Source organism: Lissotriton helveticus, chromosome 1_1 (assembly GCF_964261635.1).
Source record: "Lissotriton helveticus chromosome 1_1, aLisHel1.1, whole genome shotgun sequence".
Classification (NCBI taxonomy): Eukaryota; Metazoa; Chordata; class Amphibia; order Caudata; family Salamandridae; genus Lissotriton; species Lissotriton helveticus.
This window is the reverse complement of record NC_136057.1, coordinates 88,658,427-88,683,134: the sequence shown is the minus strand read 5'-3', so window position 1 is coordinate 88,683,134 and position 24,708 is coordinate 88,658,427. Positions and strand designations below refer to the sequence as shown.

General features: G+C 51.6%; 1 protein-coding gene across 1 annotated transcript in view; it reads left to right on the top strand.

Moving 5' to 3' along the window:
- Positions 1 to 24,708, top strand: part of LOC144753340 (uncharacterized) — a 97,810-nt gene that overhangs the window by 8,379 nt on the left and 64,723 nt on the right. The window lies entirely within an intron of this gene.

The window sequence follows — 24,708 nt, the reverse complement described above, 5'->3', positions numbered from 1 at the left end:
TGGGCACATTGGACCCTCCTCTACGGCGCGGCCGCGCTACTGGTGGGGCACTCCGGTACATGTCACCCGGGCCCCTGAAGTTGGTACAGACTGGGGAGAGACACAGGAGAGAGTCCTGCAGAAAGGGCGGCTCCCGCACGACCGTGGCAGCAACAGCGGAGGACCGGTGGCACTCTCCTTAGAGTGTCCTTTTTCATGCGAGACACAGCTGCAGCATTACTAAAACAGGTGGCCATAGACGGTAATCTGGAGGCCTAACGGCTGATATTGTGACAGATTGGCGGCGATCACAGCAGCACATCCCTAAGGTCGCCTGCCTGACATTGATAGCTGGTGCGGTATTGAAGCGGAGAGTGGGCGACGGTTCCCCCCCCCCTTCGTGCAGGCTTGGTGGCGCGACGAGCGGACAGCACAGCAGACGCAGCACCCACGCCACTGCGGCCGGACCTTCTTGGGGATCAGCTGTAGTACAGCAATTGGGTTCAGGTGCTCCGAACCAACGGGACGCCAGGGAACGCTCTGGTGGGAATTCTACACCAGACGCCTTGCTGGACAATGCGACAGCGTTGCACTCCCGCAGTCAATCTGCCTCAGCACCATATTGCTGCCCAGCCAGCCAGAGAAGACTGCGCAGCAGGAAATCGACATGGGGAAAGGCGATAAAACCCAGGCCAGACTCCCATTTGAGCAGCGACACCCTAAGTCCTCGGACATCCCAGAGACAGAGGTAACCAACTCGGTGGGTGGAGTGGCGAATACGGACTACTCGGACAATAAAAATATGCTGCTGGCCATGGAAAAAGGCCTACAGGACAGCATGTGGTCTTTCGGCTCCAAAATAGACTCACTCACCTACTGGATGGACCGCATGGCGGAGCGCGTCGAAAAACACGCGGAGCGCCTGGATATGTCCGAACGACACCTAACAGAGGTCGAGGAGGCGCAAACGGAACTGGATACCAACCACAAGAAACTAGGGAAACTCATGCAAACTCTTCAAGAGAAGATGGAAGATTTGGAGGTGCGATCGAGACGCTCTAACATACGCATCACCGGCGTTCCAGAGACGACACAAACCGGCGTTATGGAAAAATTTGTGGAACAGCTCCTCGTCACCTTGCTGGGAGAGTCAATTTTTTCGCCAATGTACATAGTGGAACGCGCGCATCGCTCGCTTGGCCCATGACCTCGCCCAGGGGCCCCGCCGCGTCCCATATTCGCCAAGCTCCTCAATTATAGAGATAGAGACGCTGCTCTCCGGGCCTCTAGAGACAAGAAGACATTGCAGTTTGAGGGCTCCGAAATCTCCCTATATCCTGACTTCACGGCCATAGTGCAAGAGGCACGTAAACACTTTGACCCCTATAAAAGACAGCTTCGCGATCTTGGACTGGATTATGCCATGCTGTATCCGGCAAAACTACGAGTTAACCGGCAGGGGCACTCCCATTTCTTTACAGACCCAAAAGCACTCCAGCAAGCACTGAAAGGATGGTCCAAGACACGTCGCACAGACTCCGATGGCCAGGTGGACTGCGAGGACCGACGAAGTCAGCTCGATGAGCAAGAATAGGGCGGCAACGCAACTGACATGCGGTGAAGCTAATCTCTGCAAGATTGCAATGGACTGGGCCAAATCAGATGGGACCATTACATTGAACTGCCGTCACGCCCTACGGGCTGAGAGTCAGCGGGGCACCTCTGAAGAAGCCTTGATTCCTCGATCGCCCTACTTATTGGTGAGACTCAACTGAACTGTAAGTCTGGTGGTGGAGGGCGCAGGTGGGCTGTTATTTGCTAGTAGGCCTGGGCGGATGCTGGGGCCGCGCGGATGGGGAGAGACAGTGGCTGGGCGGTGCCATTAGGGCACGACTGATATTCTTGACACTTAATGTTGGTAAATACATGCAAGCTGATGTAATTGCAGGGTGCGGTGGGGATTCGGAGTGGGGTTGTTGGCAGGGACTGAAATCAACACATTCGAGGGCTGCCTGGCAACCTCGCCCCCCCCGCGCTATGCATCTTGAATGCCCTAAGGGGGATTTAACAGTTGGGGACTCAGATGGGAACGAGGGGGGAGGGGGACACTCATGTGAGGCCTTGTTGGGGTTGGTCTGCTGCGGGAGGGGGGATGTGGGACTCTTGGGGTGGGAAAGTTTGTGGAGTGAAGGAGGGGTACGGTATCTGACTCAAGACATACTACGGACACTGGGCACAAAAATGACAATCACTCTTAATATGCACCCGCCATATTTTAATGGCTGACAGGGCCAATGCAAGCAACACTGCACGCACACCTAAACTCAGAGCTCTCACTTGGAATGTGCGAGGCCTGAATGACTACTGCAAGGTTAGGAAAGTCATTAGCTATCTGCAGCAGAATGTTGCGCTGCAGAGGGCTGGAGGATAACATTGCTGCGGCAGAATTCACGTCGCATGCCAGGGGGGTGCTCATCTGGGTCAATCCGAAATCTGGCCTCTCCCTCCACCCGCTGTGCGCAGACACAGAGGGCAGATATGTCGTCTCTAGGTGCACAGGACCTAACATCGATGTGGTGGTAATCAACTCCTATGGCCCCAACTTTGATTCCCCAGATTTCTTTCGGTCCCTAGCTGACATAGCCAAGCAGTACGACGCTGACAGTGTTCTATGGGGTGGGGACTTTAATCTGGTCCTTGACCCTGCTCTGGACAGATCTGCCGGCCCTCCCCGTCGCCCCTCGATGGCTGCCTTGGCGCTAAGAAGCATCAATACTTGTCAGGGCCTTGAGGACGTGTGGCGGCACAGACACCCGGAGCAAGGGGGTATTCCCATTATTCCGCATTCCATGAGATCCACACCAGAATAGATTACTGGCTGGCATCAGCATCCATGCTGGGACAGATTAGGGACTGCAAAGTACTTCTCAGGACCCTCTCAGATCACTCACCAGTACTTTTGGTGCTGGACACACCAGGCAAGGCCATCCCGCCCTTCACATAGAGATTCCCTCCTTACTCGCTTCTGGACCCGGTATTTAGAGGGGAGCTAGCAGAAGCTATAGACGTATTCTTTGAGACTAACGTGGTTTCGGTGGACAGCTTCCAGGTCATCTGGGAAACATTTAAGGTATACATCAGAGGTATAGCAATGTCCAAACACTCTGGAGTACTCAAGTCCATTAGACGGAGACTGACGGACCTTTGAGCAACGGATTGCTGCCCTGGAAGATACACAACGTAGACAAACGACCGGTACGGTAGATGAGGAACTCAAGACTCTCCTCGCTGAGTATCATGAGGAGGCAGATAGAGAAGTGACGCATATGGGAAAGTACGCGATAGCGAGAACGTACGGGGAGGGTGAGAGACCCAGCTCAGTCCTAGCCAGGGTTATCAGCGGGAAAAGGGGGCGACAACATATTTCTGAGGGTAAATCGGAGGAGGGAGAGGTGCTGACGGAGGAAGCAGACATAGCTAGACTCTTTACGGCCTATTATGCTGAACTATATAAGTCCAAAAGCGGAGGCCTTGAGGAAGACATCACTGACTACCTTGACCACATTGATATTCCCTCGCTGACTAACGCGCACAGGGAATTCCTGATGCACCCGATAGAGGAAGATGAAATCATGGAGGCTTTGACAGGTATGCGTTCTGGCAGTGCACCGGGTGCAGACGGCCTCACTGTAGGGTTCTACAAGGCCTTTAAGGACAAACTACTCCCGCACCTCTCCACACTCTTCGATGATATTTGCGTGGAGGGCAGTATGCCACAATCCATGAGGGAGGCACTGCTGGTCTCGATACCAAAACCAGGCATGGCTGGTACTCCCAGGGATGGTGGCCTGCTGCGGTCAGCAGACCACCATGTCTTGGGCTGCTTTGTCAATAAAGCAGTTTTTTTTTTTAACGCAGACCGCTTTCCTTAAAGGAAAACAGATGCATTTAAAAAAGGAAAATTAAGCTTTTCAGTTTAATTTTTTAAGGGCAGGCAGTAGTCCCTGGGACCACTGACTGCCCTTAAAAAATATTTGTGCATCCATTCACAAAGGGGAAGGGGTCCCTTGGGGACCCCTTCCCGTTTGCGAGTGCTTTACCACCCATCTAAGAAGGGTGGTGAACTGCGAGTGTTTTGCAATTGCGGTCGCACAACATTCATAGATAGGTTTTAGACTCGCTATTAGGAAGGAACGCTCTTGGCATGGCCCTTCCTAATAGGGAGTCGCTAGCCCCATTTTGCGAGTCGCTAATCGATTAGCGGCTCGCGAAATAGGGTTAGTACATTGGGTAGACCTATTTTGCGGTCGCAAAGGGGCCAAAATCCCCTTTGTGACCACAAATAACAGTCGTACATCTCGGCTAATGAGACTTCCTTTTAACAGGGATTACAGAATCCCATGTAATATAAATATATGAACATACAATACCTTTGGGACAGAGCAGTGAATCTGTACAAAACTATTTGGGTTTGGCTTGGCTAGTTTTATGCATGTCTGTCAAGTGGGTGGCCAAGTGCCATTTTCCATTTAATTCCCATTGAAAAAGCTATTAATAGAGCTACAGAAAAAAGACTGAACGAAATGTCAACAAACGTTACTCATGGAAGGGCCTTTAATTCATTTGCTACAAATCCATCAGTTATGTTTGTGAAGTTTAGCATTTGAAAAGTGTGTTTTTTGTGGGCTTCAAATCAAGCCACGAGTCAATTAAATTAAAGCGAGCTGGAACTTTAGCCTAGAAATGGTCAGTGAATCTGGGCTTGAGAACCAAATATAAAAATATATTGAATCCGATTGGATTAAGGAGCTTTTCCTCCTGTCATCCATTTCGGATACATAAACCCAAAGTTGGGTCATCCGACCTGAAGCTCCCTGATTGGCTGGCTACAATTCGAACCATTACAGGATAAAGGGACTTGTTCCCCGCATCGTGAAACAATACTAAAGCCTTAAGGAGCTGTGGTACCATCCTGTCTCTTCCTGGCACAGGAGCTGCCTAATGTTAACATTGGAAAACAAGTAGCTGATTTTAAGACCGAAGCTGGGTTCCACAATGTGGCCCATGAGGTCTGCAAACCTTGGACAAATGACTGCGAAACCATTCAATTGGCTTTGGACCCTGGTGGACAATTGGGATTTTCGGAGACCTGTTGCTTGGTCTGAAACCCTATCGATGTCCAATAAGGATACACAAGTTTGCAAGTGTGGGAAAGTGCCTCTTTTGACATGGTAGGCCCCCATGTTTTCGCTGATCTCTGATGTAGTTTTGTACTGTAAGTGCACTAGGTTCCTGTTAACCAGGTGCCAGATCTCGTTCCCCAAAACTGTACCACGATTGGCACCACTTCAGTTGCCCCAGTAAGTTCCTAATATTATATGGTACCCCTGGTGCCGAGGCCATGGGTACTGAAGAGGGTCTTCTGGGGCTGCAGCACTGACTGTGGCACCCCAGGGACCCCTCACCAAGGCTATGCACTCTGCCATTGCAGGCTGCGTGTCTTGCTGCAGAGAAATCAGAAGATGCGACATGGCACACAGCCCTGTGTACCATGCCCTCATACACCGCATACGGTATAGGTAAGTCATCGCTACTGCAGGCCTTTTGTCTTAAGGAAGGGGGCACTATATCCTATATGTGGGCATATCAGCTTGAGCAGATACGCCCCTACAATGTCCAGCCTACTTGGGGATGTTGTTATTGAACAGGGACGCCATAACGAGTACACGGGCTGGATACTTGTCAACAAGAGTTTCCTAGCTCCATGATGGCTCCATTTATTGTTTTTTTTATTTATAGAGTTTTATATAGCGAAAACTTAATCCCGAAGGATATCAGAGCGCTTTACAATTTGAGGGGAATGAGGTAACAGATCAATACAAGAGTCAAATAAGGAATATACATGGGCTTGAATCAAATCGTGCATATAAAAAAAGACCAAGTATAAGCCTAGGCTAGGCGTATAATGGGCTAGGCATTGAAATATAATGACAAAGGGGAGCAAATACAATAGTAAAATACCAGATTGACAGACATTCTTGTAGTGTGTCTGATGCGCTTTGAGCTGACATTCGCTCCTCTTATTAAGGTAAGAACTTGTTCATGAGGAATCTTTTTGCTTCCAGTTTGAAAGCAACCTTGGAGGAGATTCTCCAGATTTCCGGTGGAAGAGAGTTCCAAATTTTTGGAGCAGAGCCCGAGAAGGCTATTGATTTCTAAGAAGGGGATTTGGCCTAACTGCTTGGGCGGTCCACTTCGAATCTGGGGAACTGGGTTTGAGTCTCGGCAATGGCGCTGAACATCCTGTGATTCTGGGCAAATCACTCAATCTCCCCGTGCCTAACAAAAATGAATGTGTGTCCTCATTTAACGTAACTGGTGCTATGTAAATCACTCTGATACCCGATTCGGGGCAAGTTTGCGCTATATAAAATTCTGTGTAAAAGAAAAAGATGTTTGGGACCAAACATCTTGCCTTAATAAATCCTCACTGATGCCAGTGGTGGATTTAATAATGGATTCAGACAAGAGACCCTTTTACAGGAACCCCTGAAAACCTACCAAGCACTGGAGTGGCTCCTGACTTGTTTTTGCCAGTCTGCCACCACCACACACGTTTCTGACATCATGGGGTGAGAGCCGGCGCTCACAGAGGCCAGGAACAAAGCCTGCTCTCGGCGGAGGTGCTTCACACCACCTCCAGGACAGGATGGTCTTCCTGGGCGGAAAGCTTCAAAGTCAACGCCGCCTTTGAGATTCAACCCAGGAACCTCCAGATAGTGACTGAGGCCAAACCCTCTTTCCACCACTTTCGGCAGGAAAATGAGTTAGGTGAGGAGGAGGGTCCCCACTTAGCCTACACCCCCTTTAGGGCAGGGCAGGCGAGGTGAAACCCTCTCCTGAAATTCCACCATCTTGAGATGGTGAGAAAACCTCCTATCGGGCCAGGGTGGTTGTCACTAGAGAGTGTAGACACTCTAAACGTAAGTAGCCCATTGGGTACCACCTATCTCCCCTTGTAAATCCCCTCAATTCAGTATATAGGTGGAACCCCAAGACCTGAACAGCTGAATCAACGGGCAAGAGAAGACCACGGCAAAGAAGACCCGCCAATCGAGTACTGAAGCCCTGCTGCAGAAGAAAAAGGCGCCAAACGCTGCCTGCTGCCATAAGGACTCTATAATTGCTGCTGCTGTATCGTCCTGAAACCTGAAAGGCCCCCAAGAACCCTGGAGCACCTGCAGCCTGCGAGAAATTGCCCTGAAGCTACCTTTGAGTGAAAGTATCGCTCTCCTGCACACCGCAGGCACTGATCACATGTGCCCGGTTGGTTGACCTGCTGCTCCCTGACGACCTCAACCCAGATCTGCCTCGCTACCAAGTTTGGAAGCTCCGGGACCTATCGCAGCCGTTCCGCACCAATCCTCGGGGTACCGAACCATCAACGGAAAACAGAACGAAGAGGAGTCCACTCTGGACTCCTGAAATACCAGAAGCAAGCACCTGCTCGGAGAGTACCTTGGACTTTGCTGGTCCACACCATAACCGGTTTCCTCTAACTGTGTGTGTTGCAGTTGCCAAGGCTTGTTGGTGCTCCAGCCGGACATCAACCCCTCAGCTCACAACATCCTTTGTGGGACAGCTCACCTTTGGATTCTAGTTGTCCTAGACGTCTCTTGTTGCGCGTGGCTGCAAAGTCAAGCAACCCTTCTTCTCACCTGAAGCACCCGACATCGGTGGGCATTCGAAAACCGAGCCCCTGGTCACTAGAAGTTACCCAGAGTCTGTCCCCTCTGCTTTCAGGTTCCTCTCACCTTGAATGCAGGCTTGGATTCCACCAGTCACTCTTTGCCTTCCTGGCAGCAGTACTTTGTAGCTCTCCATTGAAAACAACAAAGGTTTCCGACTCCACTTGGCACCTATGCTCCCGGGTCCTCTGGGATAGGTAACAGGGATACCTCGGTACTCACTGGTGGGTTGGCCTTAGAACCTCCCAAGTTCCAAAGGGTTTGCTCGAAGTCCTCCTAGAAGTGTCCTTGTCATTTCTAACTGCGACTTTATCATAAAGTTGTACGGAGCATACATCTGTGTTTGCTCACTGCACCCATCCTCAGTGGGCTCCCTGTGTCAGTCCTCTGGTGGTTCCTTTGGGTCCCAGCGATTTCACGTGTTTTAGGCCCGGTGTCTAGTCAAGATGTTGTTGTTATACCATTTTTTTTGCATATGGTTCGGTCTCCCCTGGAGTCCGCTGTGTATTGTGCTATTTACGCATGTTCTATTGAATGTGCTATTGATTTGGTATTGTGTGCTTTATGCCCTAGTCTCACATAGAGACTAGTAGAGAGTGTTTTATTAATAAATACATATTTTTATATAAACACTGTGTGGTTCTCCTTTCATTTAGTCATTTAGGAGGTGATATGCTGGTAAAACAAGCTGATTTACATTCCTTCAAGATTAAGCCTGAAGGCTGCTCTCCACAGCTACCACTAGCATAGCTTTCAATAAGGTTATCTTTGACCTCATACAACTTAAGGGTCGTGTGGACTGGTACAAGGTGCCCACTTTAATTAGTGGACAGCATATACCAACCCACCTTCTCACAACTAGGATACTAGAGGGCCAAATAAACTCAATAAATGTAAAACTTCTCAAATGGACAAGCGAAACTAAAACAGAATGGTTCTTAATAATAAAAGATCTCCTGGCCAAATTTGCATATCAACCTAGGAATAGGATCCAAGCTTGGTCTCTCTTTCTAAGCAAATTAGCAATGAAAATAAAAGCAACCCAAGTTAAGGTTAAAAGACATGATCCAGTTAGGGAATTGCCAAACGAAGTGCAAAAATTAAAGAGGGACCTAAAAAGAACACAAAGGAAGTTGCAATCATGGGTAACATTTCGACAATTAAGAAAACAAAGAAGATATGGGAATTCAAAAAAGTTAAAACGGAGAGCTTTTGATCTTAAATTAATTTACAGCGTAAGGAATCCAAACCTGAATACATTTTGGCAGATGATAAATCAACTGACCAGGCATCGAAACATCTTAATGGCAAAGTTCAGGAGCATGAATGGACCAACTTTCTCGCGCAGAAATTCAAACAGAAGTCATCTAGCGTTCAGCTGGAACAATCTAAAGCATATGTCTCAAATAAGACACAATTTACTGGACATAGGCTACTGTCAATTACTATTAAAGGGCACGATGCCTGAGGTGGCCAAATATTTGAGCGTATGGATAAATCATGCCATGCAGGAGGTATGGAATCTAAAATAATGGGTGGGCTGTTACGTGGCGGGGAAAATTGCATTGGCTAAGATGGTCATCTTACCGAAGTTTTTGTATCTATTTGTTAGCATCCCGATCCCCCTTACACAGCGCTTTTTTTAAATCCCTGAGGTCGCAGCTGGTCTCCCTGGTGTGGGCGGGCGGACAGGCCAGAATCTCCTGGGATTTATTGACGCTCCCGTTGAGGCAGGGAGGATTGGGTGCTCCGGATATGCAACTCTATGCCCTTTGCGCTCAGGTGCAATTCCTGCACTATTGGGTTTATTCAACGCCCTTCCCACCCCATGTGGCAGTTGAGACTGATGCAGTGGCACCCGTCCCGCTCAGGGTGGCGCTTTATCAGCCGTCACGACGCCCCCGCAGTGACATAGACACTGCGTTGGGCATGGGACGAGTTGTGCAAGAGAGCGGATATCCCGATATTGTATGCCCCTTCCATCTCACTGGCACAGAACCCCATGCTACCTTGCATTCAGGATGGTATTGGCAGGACACCGGTATGGAAGATGAAGCTTCACACTTTCGTGGACCTCTACCCGGGAGACACGTTCAGACACCCCCGGACAGGGCTGAGGGACAGGTGGTTCCATTTGCTGAGCTATTCTTATATTATAAGTTGCGCAGGGCCTGTTGTTCCCTCTGGGAGCGTTTCCCGACCGCCCCTCGTCTTTGTCCGCATCAGAGAACCTGTTGCGATCCCCATCTTCCCGTAAACTTATTACATGTCTTTACACACACATGCAAAACACTGCCCTGCTGGTGAAACCTAGAGCCCTCCAGTGGTGGAATAACCCCCCACATGCATCAATCTAGGATTTTGCATTTCTTAAATAGCGAAAATTAAGGAATCGCTATTTAGGAAATGCAAAATCCTATGCATCAAGAAATCCTAAAATTTTTATGGATTTCTTAATTTTCGGAAATTGCCATTCCTTAATTGCGAATCGCAATTAAGGAATGGCATTACATTGATTCCTATGGGCCTAGAGGCCCATAGGAATCAATGCCGTTTTGCATTTCTTTTTTTTGCACTCGCAATTTGTTGATGCATTGCAAGGGTGCAGAGGGGGGTCCAAAGGACCTCCCCTGCACCCCTGAAATGTATTTTCAAGTGCATGTTTCACACACACATGTCCTAAGGACATGTGTGTCTGTAACATGCATGTTTAAAAAATGCATTTTTTTGCTTCTTTTAAAATTTTCGCAAATTAACACGAGGGTCAACCTCGTGTTAATTTGCACCTCCTATTTTAGAAATCGCTTTTTTTTAAAAATCATGCATTGCATTTAAGGAATCGCACACATGCGATTCCTTAAATGCAAACGCATTTTTTAGAAGTGCAAAAAAGTCCTAAAACTTTCATGCATAGCAAAAAGTGATTTTGGAATCGCAAACGGCCGAATTTTCCAATTCGCACCGTTTGCGATACCAAAAACCTTTGATGCATGTGGGGGAACAAGCTTCCTACTCCGTTGACTGAGGCTCAATGGGACTTTTGCTGTGGGCAGCTTACTGAACTTTACCCTAACTACCGACTTCCTTTGATTCATTTCAAATGTCTACACAGATATTATAGGACGCCTGGCGCTGCAGGTTCACTCCAGCCTCTTTTCAAAGTATGGCATGGGATTGTCCGGAGCTTGTCGCATTCTGGTCCACAATTTTTACATCAGTGAACCAAATTATCGGAATGTCACTTGCCCCATCCCCCACATCCCCCCTCAAAGAAACGCCAGCCAAGTTGCGCAAATTACATGCACTTCTGCTGTTTGCTAAACGTCAGGTTGCAGTACATTGGGGAAGGAGGAGGGTGCATTCAGTTAAAGGGTAGATTAGAGATGTTACTTACGGCCATACACAATTAAATATTTTTGGGGAACTCATGCCCCCTACTTCAAGACCACATGGCATTTGGGAACCATTTGTGGTTTGGGCTCGGGAGCAGCAGGGACCTACTGTGGAAGCACAGACAATCGAAACTCTGGTGAATCGATGTGATTTGATAATGGTTTTAACCTGTTCTTGCCCTGCTGCCTCTATTTAATCTCTAGGATTGACATGCTTGGTCGGATATGCTTAACGAGTTTTAGACCTTTCATGTGATACTTTGTAATGTTTCTTCTTGTTAGATAATGACATTTTTTTTGTGAAAAGCTATGGTCCTATTGGTTGTGGGCGTGTGGAACGCAAGTTAACAGGAAAGTGTTGTTTAATGCAAGAACTGTGATCATTTCGAATCCTGACATACATTGCTAACATGCTGGACTGTTGTGTTGTACGGTTTGACTTTTTTCAAAATGTCAATAAACAAATAAAAAATAAATAAAAAAGGGCACGATTCAATTACCAGTGCAAGAATGGGTCTCACTAATGAACCACCCCAATACATAACAGAGGACATAACAAACATAATATATAAATGCAAAAATGACTGGGCTCCCGGCCCCAATGGTATTCCCCAAGCCACATAAAAATGCAGCTCTGAATATTGCTGTATTCACTTAGGGAAGCTTTATGCCGATGTTGAGATCAACAACCAAATTCCAGACAGTTGGCAAGGATCCATTATATCCCCTATTTATAAAGGAGGAGATAGAACGAATCCTTCAAATTACAGGCTAATTGCATTTACGGGATGTTGAAGCTAAACATGTTACCTCATTAATCATTGAAGATCTGGTCAACGGGTCTGGGGAACTCAACTTGATTCCAAAAAAGCAAACAGGCTTCAGAAAAATGCAAGAACATGAAACAGGATCTGCAACTTTGTTTTATAGACTTCAAAGCTGTATTTGATAGTGTGGACCGGAAACTACTGTGGGCAAAATTAAAAGCCTGGGACATACAGGAGAAAATCCTAAGGAGTCTTTTAATATTTTATACAGCAACTTGGGTTAGAGTGAAAGTTGGAGATGGTGCGAGAATCTCAAGGAAAGTGTATACGACTATGGCCCTGAAACAGGGGTGTGCAGGGGTGTGTGCTGGCCCCACACCTGTTTAACTCATTTATATCAGCTTCATCTGGAAAGCTCGATAGAATTGCCTCCCATTCACCACACTTATGTAAGATACAACTCTCGCACCTTGCCTATGCTGACGACATTGTCCTGTTAAGTCTAACAAACGTTGGTTTGACTAGGCTATTAACCGAACTTTATGAGTTCCTGTCCATAAATAAGCTGGAAATTAACATATCTGTAGTGAAGGATGATCAGGAATCAAGTAGTCTCAATGTATATATTTATTTCATGTGCATGGTACAAGGTGGTGAGTCCAAGGGTGGTAATTAAGGTTTATAAATACAACCCCCACCAGGAGCAGGCTGGTGGAGAAGTGTGGCTCACTGGTTAGAGCAGGCAGACCCTGAAGCAGAGGTCAGACCCGGGACCAGGATTCAATTCCCGACGCGGCAGGGTCTTGAGCTCAAATGTCCACGGACTCGATAATTCTCGCTTCGGTGCCTGCCCTAATCATGGGTTCACACTCTGCAACTCTGGGCATTAAGCTTGCTTAATCTCCACAACGGCCCCCCCGCGGCGGGATGCCTGGCTTTCACCTTGGGGATGCCCTGTAGGGGCTATCTCACAGGGAAAAGCCAGGACGGGTTCCCAAGGCAAGCGCCGAGATGCCTCCCGATGATTCGAGCGCTATATAAGAACATACAAAAAGGCTCCTTTCAGCTCAGCCCCAAGCTCCCAACGGAACTCCTCAGAGCCAGGGAAACCAACATTCGAATACATCGTCAATGAATGCTAACATTCCACAAGACGACAACAGTGGATAAGCAAAGAAGAAAAAAGACAGACACTACAATATCCAAAACAAAAACAATGCTTATTACTAACAGGCTTGCCCCACAATACAACATCTGGCTAGAAGGCAAACTATTGGAGAACGTATCCAACTGTAAGTACCTGGGACAATATATAGATGATAAGTTATCCCTTCCTGACCAGAAAAACTACATGACACAGGGAGCGAGTGCCTTGACATTTGCCTTCAGGTCATTGGCAAAGAAACTGGAGGGACCATCACTACGGCCGCTCCTGTCGATTATAGCCGCCAAAACCCTGCCAACCTTAACGTACGCTAGAGCAGCTATGCATGGGAAAGATTCAGTGATTCTAAATAACCTAATAACAAGCATTTACAAAAAGGTTTTCCGACTCCCCACGACCGTCTCGCCAGCACAAATGCACCTAGAATTTGGGTTAATGAATGAATCATTGGGTAGACTTTATACATATATAAAGGTCTGGTACCAGATAAAACCAAATGTGGAGGAGAATAGCCTCAACAAGTCACTATGGCTGGAACTAGAAAAGGAAAGAAAATCGCCGGCCAACCAATTTTTGCACAACGCACTTAAAGCAACTTGTACCAATGATTTTAAAATTCAAGCTAGCAATAAATAAAGCAGCAAAATATCATTCTCTGATATTAAATTCTCCCAAAGATCTCACTTGTGGACAGTGATTAACAACTACAAAGTCCTTAAACCTGCAGCCTACCTAGATTCTACATCGCTGCCTTTGGTGTTTTCTTTCCTTGTGCAGGGTAGGCGATCAGTCCGTACCAATGCTTTGCTGCTCTGATTCTGCAGGCCCTGTGCGACCGTGCACCTATTCCGTTCAGTGGCGTTTTCTTTTCTTCTAGCATGAGAAAGTTTACCAGCCTACAGTTTAGTTGTGGGTCCTCAGGCCTGAAGCAGGCCAGCACTGCTTGCCTCCGGGAATGATTGCCTCCTTGGTTAAAAGGAGCCGTGAGCAGCTGCCTTCTTTCCTCCAACAATTCCTAGCAAGTGCTGCATAAGCATAAGCAGCAGGAAGTTTGTCAGGTCCCTCAAACATGGCAGAAGGTTCAAAGCACATGGGAGTATCTCCAGGTGATGCCCCAGGAGATTTGTTTTAATAGATCTAGGGTAACTGTGGTTAAAATATTTTTGAGGTGCGAGAGCTCTATAGTGATTTAAGGTCATCCAGGAGAGAGCTGGAGCTGAGAAGGTAACCTTGTCCTCCACAAGTGAAAGCTGTTTTATTGCTGTCCATACCAGATTTTTAAAACCTGCATGGTGCATGTGCGCGTTCCAGAGATGAGACAGCCCAGTTGTTGCTAGGGACTCCTGGATTTAGCTTCTTGTGTGTGATGTGTCCCGCCATAGTAGTTCAGGTCATAGTGGTTGGTTTAAGATGTTTGGAGCAGCATTTCTGATCTCATTCCAGCAGATAATGTAAGCTCCATGCCTGGCCAAGGCTTGTTTTGATAAGCCGAACTCCAGCCATATCTGAGCTGGTGAGGTATAATTTGGGTGGCTGAACGTGATTGTGTATACCTTGACTAGTGTGGTGTCCGGTATCTTGAATGAATGAATGAAACTGTATTTCTATAGTGCCTAACTACCAGGAGGCCTCGTAGCGCTGAAGAAAAGAATAACAGAGTAGGGCCGGTCTGCAGAGCTATACAAGCATTCCAAACAAAATGGGTTTTTAAGAGTTTACGGAAGACCAGAAGATTATTATTCCCCCGCACAGCCTGGGGAAGGGAATTCCACATCTTTGCAGCAGTGCAGTGAATGAGAAAGAGCGTCCGCCCCATCTCACCTTCCTTATTTTCTTAATGGTGGCCAGATGTAGAGAGCTAGAACGTAAAGTTCTATGCGGGAGGCATGGGGTTATTAGTGAGTGCATGATCGGTGGATCGGTTGTCCATATGGCCTTGTGTGCCAGACACATAGCTTTGAACTGTATCTTGGCTGAGATCGGAAGCCAGTGTAGCTGTATCAATGCTGGTCTTGCCGATTGCCATCGTGGGATCTGAAGAAGCATCCATGCAGCACAATTCTGGGTTACTTGCAGTTTGTTTATTGTGGTTTGGGGAGCTCCAAGGTACAAAATATTCCTGTTCTCCAGGCGAGATAGTATAAGTGCTTGAACCATTATCCTTCTCGCCTGGAAGGGAAGGAGGGGAATAATTTTGCGAAGCATGCTCATCAATCCGTAGTAGATTGCTGAAAGTGTGGTTGCCTGGTACGTGAAATTAAGGGAGCTGTCAAGCCACATACCAAGGCTCTTTATCTGTGGGTTTGGGGGGGGTGCGGGCCCAAGCATGGCAGCCACATGGGGACAGAGACAATGGGTGATGAATTACTCAACAGCATGATTGTTAGAAAGGCGATCCCGGGGGAGGCAGAAGATGTCTGACTGACCACCCCTAGGTCCACCTCTCCGTCGAGAAGCAGCCGAGCGTTATCGAGAGGCCTCCTGGGTGAGGGTCCTCTCCTAGGATCATACAGCAGAGTAACCACAATACTACGAACGGACACCACACAAGAAGTTAAGTTCTCAAGCTTTATCAGGAATAAAGGTTGCTGATTCTCAGCGGTGTGTTCAGGCAGATCGAGGGATCTGTAGAGTCTCGTAAAAGGGACGGGGTAGCGGGACAGTCTCAATATGGGTGCAGAAAGGGATACCCTGCGCACAGCTCTCAATCCTCGAGCCGGGGGTTCCGAGAGGCCGAGCCGCGGCAGCAGGACTCGACAGGTGGTCGGTAACGGAGGGGAGGCCGCGGCAGCGCCAGCAGGCTCTCAAGATGGTTCAGCACAGGTGGGCCGCGGCAGCGCCAGCAGGCTCTCAAGATGGTTCAGCAAAGGTGGGCCGCGGCAGCGCCAGCAGGCTCTCAAGATGGTTCAGCAAAGGTAGGCCGCAGCAGCGCCAGCAGGCTCCCAAGATGGTTCAGCAAAGGTGGGCCGCGGCAGCGCCAGCAGGCTCTCAGGGTATCTTCAGGTTACAGGAAAATGGGTTCTTCTGGTGTCGGCCGTGACAGCGTCAATAGGGCTTTCCAGTCCAGGATACAACTAGGGTCCTACTCCGGGGCTGGCCCAGATATAGGACTGGGGTCCTTTGATGTCCGGACCCTCGCGCCTGGGGGCCAGAGGGGCCGGGATGATGTTGTCCAGACACCCAGCAGGGGGGTGGAGCCAGCGCCCAGGAAGGCCAGAGGGCGATCGATACCAGGCGTCCGGGGACGGCTGGAGGGCCATCGAAGCTCCCCTTCCTCTGGGATTTGTCGAGTGGCCACTCGACCTCCTGGGTGGATCTTGGTGCCTCGATGTCGGGGCTTCGCTGGGGCCTGGGCCGGGGCCGAGGCTACATGTTCGGGACGTGGTGGGCCCAAGATGGAGTCAGGCAAGGCCTCGTGTTCAGGACATGATGGGCCCCAGATGGAGCCAGGTCGGTGGTGGTGGCCCGGGATGGTAACCGGACCAGCAGTGTTGGGGCGTGCAGGGTCGGGCAGAAGGGGCTGCCCGAGGCTTGGTGGAGGGCTGATGTCGTTCTGGGCCCGCCATGCGGAAGGGGTAGGACCACGCCATGAGGCCGGGTCCAACACGCGTCCCCCCCAGCTGAAGGCAGGGGAGAGTCACCCATCTTCTTGGGGGTTCTCCTCGCCAAGGCGGAAGAATCGGGACAGGCCGTCAGCATTGGCGTGGTCGTTGCCGGGGCGATGCTCCACAGTGAAGTCCATCCCCTGCAGGGAGATGGACCATCGCAACAGTTTCGGGTTTTCTCCCCGCATCTGCATCAGCCACCGTAGGGGCCGGTGGTCGGTCTGGACCCGGAAGTGGGTGCCGAAGAGGTAGGGCCGGAGCTTCTTTAGGGCCCACACAACGGCGAAGGCTTCCCTCTCGATGGTGCTCCACCGTTGTTCTCTGGCCAGCAGCCTTCGGCTGATGAAGGCCACGGGAAGGTCGGCTCCCTCAGGGTTTACTTGGGAGAGGACCGCCCCAATGCCGTGCTCCGAGGCGTCGGTTTGGACCACAAACTCTCGGCTGTAGTCGGGGGCTTGGAGCACAGGGGCGGTGCACATAGCGGTCTTTAGTGTGTCAAAGGCGACCTGGCCAGCGCACCTTTTGGGGTAGCCTCTTGGATGTCAGTTCTGTGAGGGGCCCCACAATGCTTCCATAGTCCTTTATGAAGTGCCGATAATATCCTGTGAGCCCCAGGAAGGCTCGGACTGCGGTCTGGGTGACCGGGGGCTCCCAGGCCCGGATGGCGTCAATCTTCGGCTGGAGGGGAGCCACCTGGCCGCTCCCCACTTGGTGTCCCAGGTAGGTCACGGACCCTTGGCCTATCTGGCATTTGCTGGCCTTTATTGTCAGTCCGGCCCGTCGGAGGGCCGACAGGACCTCCCAGAGGTGGGTCCGGTACTCATCCCAGTGGAGGCTGTACACCGCAATGTCGTCTAGATAGGCGGCGCTGAACTCCTCCAGTCCGGCCAGCACCCTATTCACGAGTCTCTGGAAGGTGGCCGGGGCGTTTTTCATGCCGAATGGCATCACCTTGAAATGGTAGTGGCCATCAGGGGTCGAGAAGGCCGATCGCTCTTGTGCTCCGGGGGTGAGGCCGATCTGCCAATACCCAGCCGTGAGGTCGAAGGTGCTGAGATACTTTGCGGCCCCCAGTCGATTGATCAGTTCATCCGCCCAACACAGAACCGGAGCTCCGGGGGTGTGCCGGGGGTGGCGGCTTTAGGGACCAGGACAACGGGACTGGCCCAGGGGCTGTCGGAGGGCTCGACTACCCCCAGAGCTAGCATCTTGGCCACTTCGGATTGAATGCAGGCCCGAACTCGGTCGGGCACTCGGAAAGCTCGGTGTCTTACAGGCGGGCAGTCTCCGGTGTCCACATCGTGGACACACCACCGGGTGACTCCAGGAGTGAGGGAAAAGAGATCTGCAAATTGCCCCAGCAGCTGTCGGCAGTCTTGGTGCTGTTCAGGGGTCAGGGTAGAGGAGAGCATGACCCCTTCGATGGAGCCGTCTTCCTCGGTGGTGCTCAGGAGATCTGGTAGCGGGTCGGAGTCGTCTTCCGCTCCGTCATCGGTCGCTAGCAGCAGACTTAGTTCAGTGCGGGCAAAGTGTGGCTTGAGCCGGTTAGCGTCTAGAACCCGGAGGGGGTTTCTGGGGGACTCCATGTCCACCAGATAGGTGACGGGGCTCTTACGCTCCACCACTTTGAAGGGCCCCGTCCATTTGTCCTGGAGGGCACAAGGTTCAACCGGGGACATGACCCAGACCTGCTGGCCCGGCTCGAATTCGATGGACGAGGCGTTCTGGTCATACCAGCGTTTCATCTCCTCCTGACTAGCCTCCAGGTTGGCCTCGGCAAGTTCCCGGAACTTCCGAGTCTGGTTGCGGAGTGTCAGGAGGTACTGATAAACATCAGGTGGAGCACCTCGGACAGCCGTCTCCCAGCCTTCCTTGACCAGGCTGAGGGGGCCTCGGACCGGGTGCCCATACAATAGTTCAAAGGGGCTGAACCCCAGGGACTTCTGGGGTACCTCGCGATATGCAAACAGGAGGCAGGGCAGCAGGACATCCCATTTGCGTCGTAGCGGTTCCTCTAGACCCTTGATCATTCCTTTCAGTGTTCGGTTAAACCGCTCCACAAGTCCATTTCCTTGGGGGTGATACGGGGTGGTGAACTTATATGTGACCCCGCACTGTTGCCACAGGGACCGCATATACTTGGATATAAAGTTTGTGCCCCGATCACTCACGACTTCTCGGGGGAAGCCGACTCTGGAGAAGATCCCCATTAGGGCTCGGCCTACTACTGGGGCCGTGATGGTTCGGAGGGGGATGGCTTCAGGATAGCGGGTGGCATGGTCCACCAGGACGAGGATGAAGCGGTGCCCCTGAGAGGTGCGGGGGTCCAGGGGCCCCACGATGTCGATCCCTACTCGCTCGAAGGGGGTGGTGACCACGGAAAAAGGCTGGAGTGGAGCTTTGACTTTTCCCCCGCTCTTCCCGTTGGCCTGACAAGTCGGACAGGATCGGCAGTTAATATGCACATCGTTGCGCATTTTCGGCCAGTAAAAATGGGTCACCAGGCGGCTGTAAGTTTTGTCCTGCCCCAGGTGCCCGGCGAGGGGCACGTCATGTGCCAAGTTCAGGAGGAAGTCTCTGAATCGGAGGGGGACGACCAGCACTCGGCTGGCCCCTAGTTCGGCAATCTTCTGCTCGCTGTAGAGGAGGTCGTGGTCCCAATCGACCCAGTGGGACCCCGAGGGGTCTCCAGCGGCTTGAGTGGCGGCTTGTTGTTGGATTCCCTCGAGGGAGGGACAGGTTTTCTGTTCCTGCCGGAATTGTTCGCGGGTGGGGCCACCTTCTTGGCGCCACTGCGCTAGCTCTGGAAGGTGGCCGAGCACGGTGAGGTCTTCGTGGCTGGGCCCCTGGGGGCCGGGTTCAGGGTCGGCGTCCTCAGGGACGGCGGCCGGTGGAGGTGCGGGCCACTCTGGTTCCTCGGTCGGGGCGTCCTCCGTTGGGGCGGAGGCTCGGGCGGACATGGAGCGGGTGGTCGCACAGACCCACTCGGGAAGGCCTAGCATCACTAGATGCTCTCTCCGCTCGACGCCGGCCCAGGGGGAACTTTCCAGGTCGTTCCCGAGGAGGCAGTCCACGGGGGCATCGTCCCGGATGGTCACCTTCAGCATACCCGACACTCCTCCCCATTCGAAGGGGATACGGGCCATCTGGCATAAACTCTCGGAGTTGTCCGCTGTCCGCACCGGGCACAGGACATTGGGGAGAATTTGTTCTGGGGTCACCAAGTGGCAGCGGACCGCCGTCACGCTGGCTCCAGTGTCCCGGAGGGCTTCGGCCCGGCGTCCATTGATGGTGACCCATTGGCGGTATTTCTGTGTGTTGCTTGGGATCAGGTCTCGGGGGATCAGGTCTCGATCACCCAGGCATGCCAAGATCATAGCGGCGGGCTCCCACTCGGCCTGTTCGGGGTCGTTGTCTTCTTCCTCGCCTCCTTCTGTACCCAGGATGGCGGCCGCGATCTGGCGGTTCGGGGGGCCGGTGGTGCCGGGTCGCTGGTTGATCGGGCAGAAGGGGTCATTCGCATAATGACCCGGTCGCTGGCATCGGTGGCACGTAACATTCGGGCGTTGCCCCGGTCTGGCTGGGGGAACCCCCCGTCGGCCCAGGGATGGCGAAGTGGAGGTAGGGGATGGACCCATGGGGGCGTCTCGGCCCCTGCTCTGGCCTCCTCCGCCACCTCGTGGTTGGTGGTTCCCCAGGGATCCCCGGCCGTAGTCTCCCATCGGGCTCCGTGGGACTCGGGTGCTCACCCATCTATCCGCCTCGACGGCGAGTTTTCGTGGCTCTGTCAGTTTGCTGTCGAGGAGATGCTTCCGGAGTTCGATGAAGCAGTTGTTGGAAAGATGTTCCCATATAATGAGGTCGACCAACTGCTGGTAGGTGGTGACCTGGCTGCCTTTGATCCACCCCTCGAAGGCTCTGCTGTAAAAGTTCACGTACTCCACCCAAGTGGTACCGGGGATTTTTTTACAGTCTCGGAATCGCTGCCGGTACATTTCGGGGGTGAGTCCGTAGCGGGTGAGGAGAGCGGTTTTCATGTGTTCATATGAGGTCATTTCGGCATCGGGAAGCTCTAGCAGAGCGTCCCTCCCTTCGTTGACGAACTTCCCCCACAGGCCGGTGCCCCAGTCCTTGAGGGGTACTCGATGGGCGGTCATGGCTACTTCATAGGCTTTGAACCACTGTTGGATGTCGTCGTTCTTGTAGTACTCTTTGACGACATCCTTGGGTATGTGCACCTTCGTGTCCACCGGTGGGGGCGAGGTCTTGCCCCCGGCGGTGCTGGTCTCGTGTGTCTTGGCCTTGATTTCTAGTTCCTTTAAGCCGCGCTCATGCTCGAGCATGAGTCTCTTTTCCTCGAGGTCTCTTTGTCTTCGTTTCTCCTCCAGGTCTCCTTCTAGCCGTAGTTGCTCGAGTGCTATCTTCCTTTCCGCCAGCTGCAGTTCTCCGTCCAGCCGGAGTCGGGCGAGCTCCAATTCGTGGAGCCGGTTCCTCTCTCGTTCTCGGGCGTCTTCGTGGGTGCCCGTGCCTGGATTTGCGGGTCTCTCTCCCACTGGGATCGTGTCGGTCTCCGGGCTTCCGTTCGGACCCGGGTTGTCCTCGCTCTGGGGTGGTGTGTCACCGGCGTCCACCCATGCCTGTAGGGCCGATTTAAAGTCTACCTTGGTGCTTAGGCCAGTGGTAGTGATGCCCAGGTCTTTGCAGAATTGTTTTAATTCCTTGTGACTGTAGTCCTCCATTTTCTCTTTCTGGAATTCCGTAGTCGGTCTCGTTTCTTGCGTAGTCATGGTCGCGGTGTGTTTTTCCCGGTAGTGAGTGAATCACTCTCTGTACGATCTGCGTCAGCTCGGATCCTGTCGCTTGCCACCACTGTTAGAAAGGCGATCCCGGGGCAGGCAGAAGATGTCTGACTGACCACCCCTAGGTCCACCTCTCCGTCGAGAAGCAGCCGAGCGTTATCGAGAGGCCTCCTGGGTGAGGGTCCTCTCCTAGGATCGTACAGCAGAGTAACCACAATACTACGAACGGACACCACACAAGAAGTTAAGTTCTCAAGCTTTATCAGGAATAAAGGTTGCTGATTCTCAGCGGTGTGTTCAGGCAGATCGAGGGATCTGTAGAGTCTCGTAAAAGGGACGGGGTAGCGGGACAGTCTCAATATGGGTGCGGAAAGGGATAACCTGCGCACAGCTCTCAATCCTCGAGCCGGGGGTTCCGACAGGCCGAGCCGCGGCAGCGCCAGCAGGACTCGACAGGTGGTCGGTAACGGAGGGGAGGCCGCGGCAGCGCCAGCAGGCTCTCAAGATGGTTCAGCACAGGTGGGCCGCGGCAGCGCCAGCAGGCTCTCAAGATGGTTCAGCAAAGGTGGGCCGCGGCAGCGCCAGCAGGCTCTCAAGATGGTTCAGCAAAGGTAGGCCGCGGCAGCGCCAGCAGGCTCCCAAGATGGTTCAGCAAAGGTGGGCCGCGGCAGCGCCTGCAGGCTCTCAGGGTATCTTCAGGTTACAGGAAAATGGGTTCTTCTGGTGTCGGCCGTGACAGCGTCAGCAGGGCTTTCCAGTCCAGGATACAACTGGGGTCCTACTCCGGGGCTGGCCCAGATATAGGACTGGGGTCCTTTGATGTCCGGACCCTCGCGCCTGGGGGCCAGAGGGGCCGGGATGATGTTTTCCAGACACCCAGCAGGGGGGTGGAGCCAGCGCCCAGGGAGGCCGGAGGGCGATCGATACCAGGCGTCCAGGGACGGCTGGAGGGCCATCGAAGCTCCCCTTCCTCCGGGATTTGTCGAGTGGCCACTCGACCTCCTGGGTGCATCTTGGTGCCTCGATGTCGGGGCTTCGCTGGGGCCTGGGCCGGGGCGGAGGCTACGTGTTCGTGACGTGGTGGGCCCAAGATGGAGTCGGGCAAGGCCTCGTGTTCAGGACATGATGGGACCCAGATGGAGCCAGGTCGGTGGTGGTGGCCCGGGATGGTAACCGGACCGGCAGTGTTGGGGCGTGCAGGGTCGGGCAGAAGGGGCTGCCCGAGGCTTGGTGGAGGGCTGATGTCGTTCTGGGCCCGCCATGCGGGAGGGGTAGGACCACGCCATGAGACCGGGTCCAACAATGATCTCTGTTGTGTCTCCGTTGAGTCGAAGGTAAGAGAGCTCCATCCACCCAGCCACTGCCTCTAGGTAAGGGCCCAGAAAGCTAGATGACCCCTCAGCATGGTGTAAAGACACCACTAGCTGGGTGTCGTCTGCATAGCTGACGATCTCAATACCAAAAGGATGGGCGACCCCTGCCAGAGATATTAAAGAGCGTCAGGCTCAGAGCAGAGCCCTGCGGAACCCCACAGCTCAGAGGAAGTCTAGAGGACACCACATCCCCCTCAAAGACCTGAAAGCAGCGGTCGCTACGGAAGGATGGAAACCATGCCAGTGCAGCGCCCGACACTCCGATACTCTTGAGTCGGTGGGTCAATATGGTATGATTAACCATGTCGAACGCGGCACTGAGGTCCAAGAGGATGATGTCAGCTGCTCCTCCCTCATCCACCAGCTTCCTTGCCTCTTCTGTCACCAACAGCAATGCTGTTTCCATCCCATGTTGAGGGCGAAAGCCCGTTTGTGAAACCTCCAACAAATTGTTGGATTCTAGAAGAGTAACCAAAATTTTGTTAATATGTTTTTCCAATAATTTGCTCAACCAAGGGAGAAGAGAAATTGGGCGATAGTTGGATAGATTAGATTGATCCAGACTTGGCTTCTTCAAAAGAGCCCTAACCATCGCACATTTCCAGGAGGAGGGAACCGTACTAGAGATGATTGATTCAAAACATCAAGGACCGTTAGGCGGATGGTTTCGATGATCGCAGTAAGGTGTTGTGGTGGGGCAGGGTCCAGTGGGGAGCCTGAGGTCACCTTGGAAATTACCAGATCTAGTGTGTCCTCATCTAAATGACAAAATTGTTCCAACACTGCAACAAAGCCCCCTATCTCAGTTTCCGCTGAGTCAGGTGGAGTGAGGGGGAAAGCTGTATAAATAGTATGGATTTTTTGGTGAAAGAAGACCGCTAAGTTATTGCAGCGTGTCAAAGCTCCTTCCCTCGGTGTAGATTTTTGAGGAGGGGAAAGGAGTGATTTCGCTATCCAAAAAATCTCTTTTGGTGAATTGGCAGTGGTACTAATCTCAGTCTCATAAAAGTGGGCTTGTGCTGTTTTAATCTCAGCTTTATCCAGCCTAATAGCTTTCCTATAATCATCCTTTCTGTGTTGTGAGGGATCCTGTCTCCAGCTCCGTTCTAATCTTCGGCAGGATTGTTTTAAAGCCCTTAGTTTAGGAGAAAACCATGGGGCATTGTTTTTCCTGTTTTTAGTTAAAATAAAAGTTTTAGGGAGAATTACATCAAGGGAATCCTGGATCCAACTATTAAAGTTATTATTCGCCTCATTAATGGAGATTCCCTTTAAAGGTTTTGAGGCCTCAAGAGTTGTCTTCCATTCCGCCAAGGGAAGTCTAGACCACTTCCTACCCCAAGATGCGATTTGTTTCTAGACTGACAAGGTAGTGGTCGTTGCCCAGGTTAGAGGGATTAAATAGTGGTCCGTCCAGGGGAGTGGGATGGGATCCCTGTACTCAAATTGTCGAAGTTGCTAAAAACTGGATCCAGGAGGTGTCCTTTGTCATGTGTCGGGAGGGAGCCTTTTTGATTAAGATCAATTGCCTGAAGGCTTGATAGAAGTCCGTTAGCTATAGGGTTGAATGGATCATCTATATGTAGATTAAAATCCCCCAACGCTGTAAAGTTCGCCGAAGCCAAAGCTGAGTATGCGACTAGAACAGTGAGCTTGGGAATAAATTGTTTTAAGGCTTCTGGAGGGTGGTAGATCAGCAAGCCGGTAAAAGTACTGGTGGGCATAAATTCTACAGAGAAAGACATGCTTTTGCAGTCATCGAGTGTAGATGGTAGAAGTCGGCACAGAAATATATCCTTATAGATAATTGCTAGGCATCCGCCTCTACCAGAGGTACGATCAGTTCTACATATCTCATAGCCCGAGGGGAGGGCCTGAAT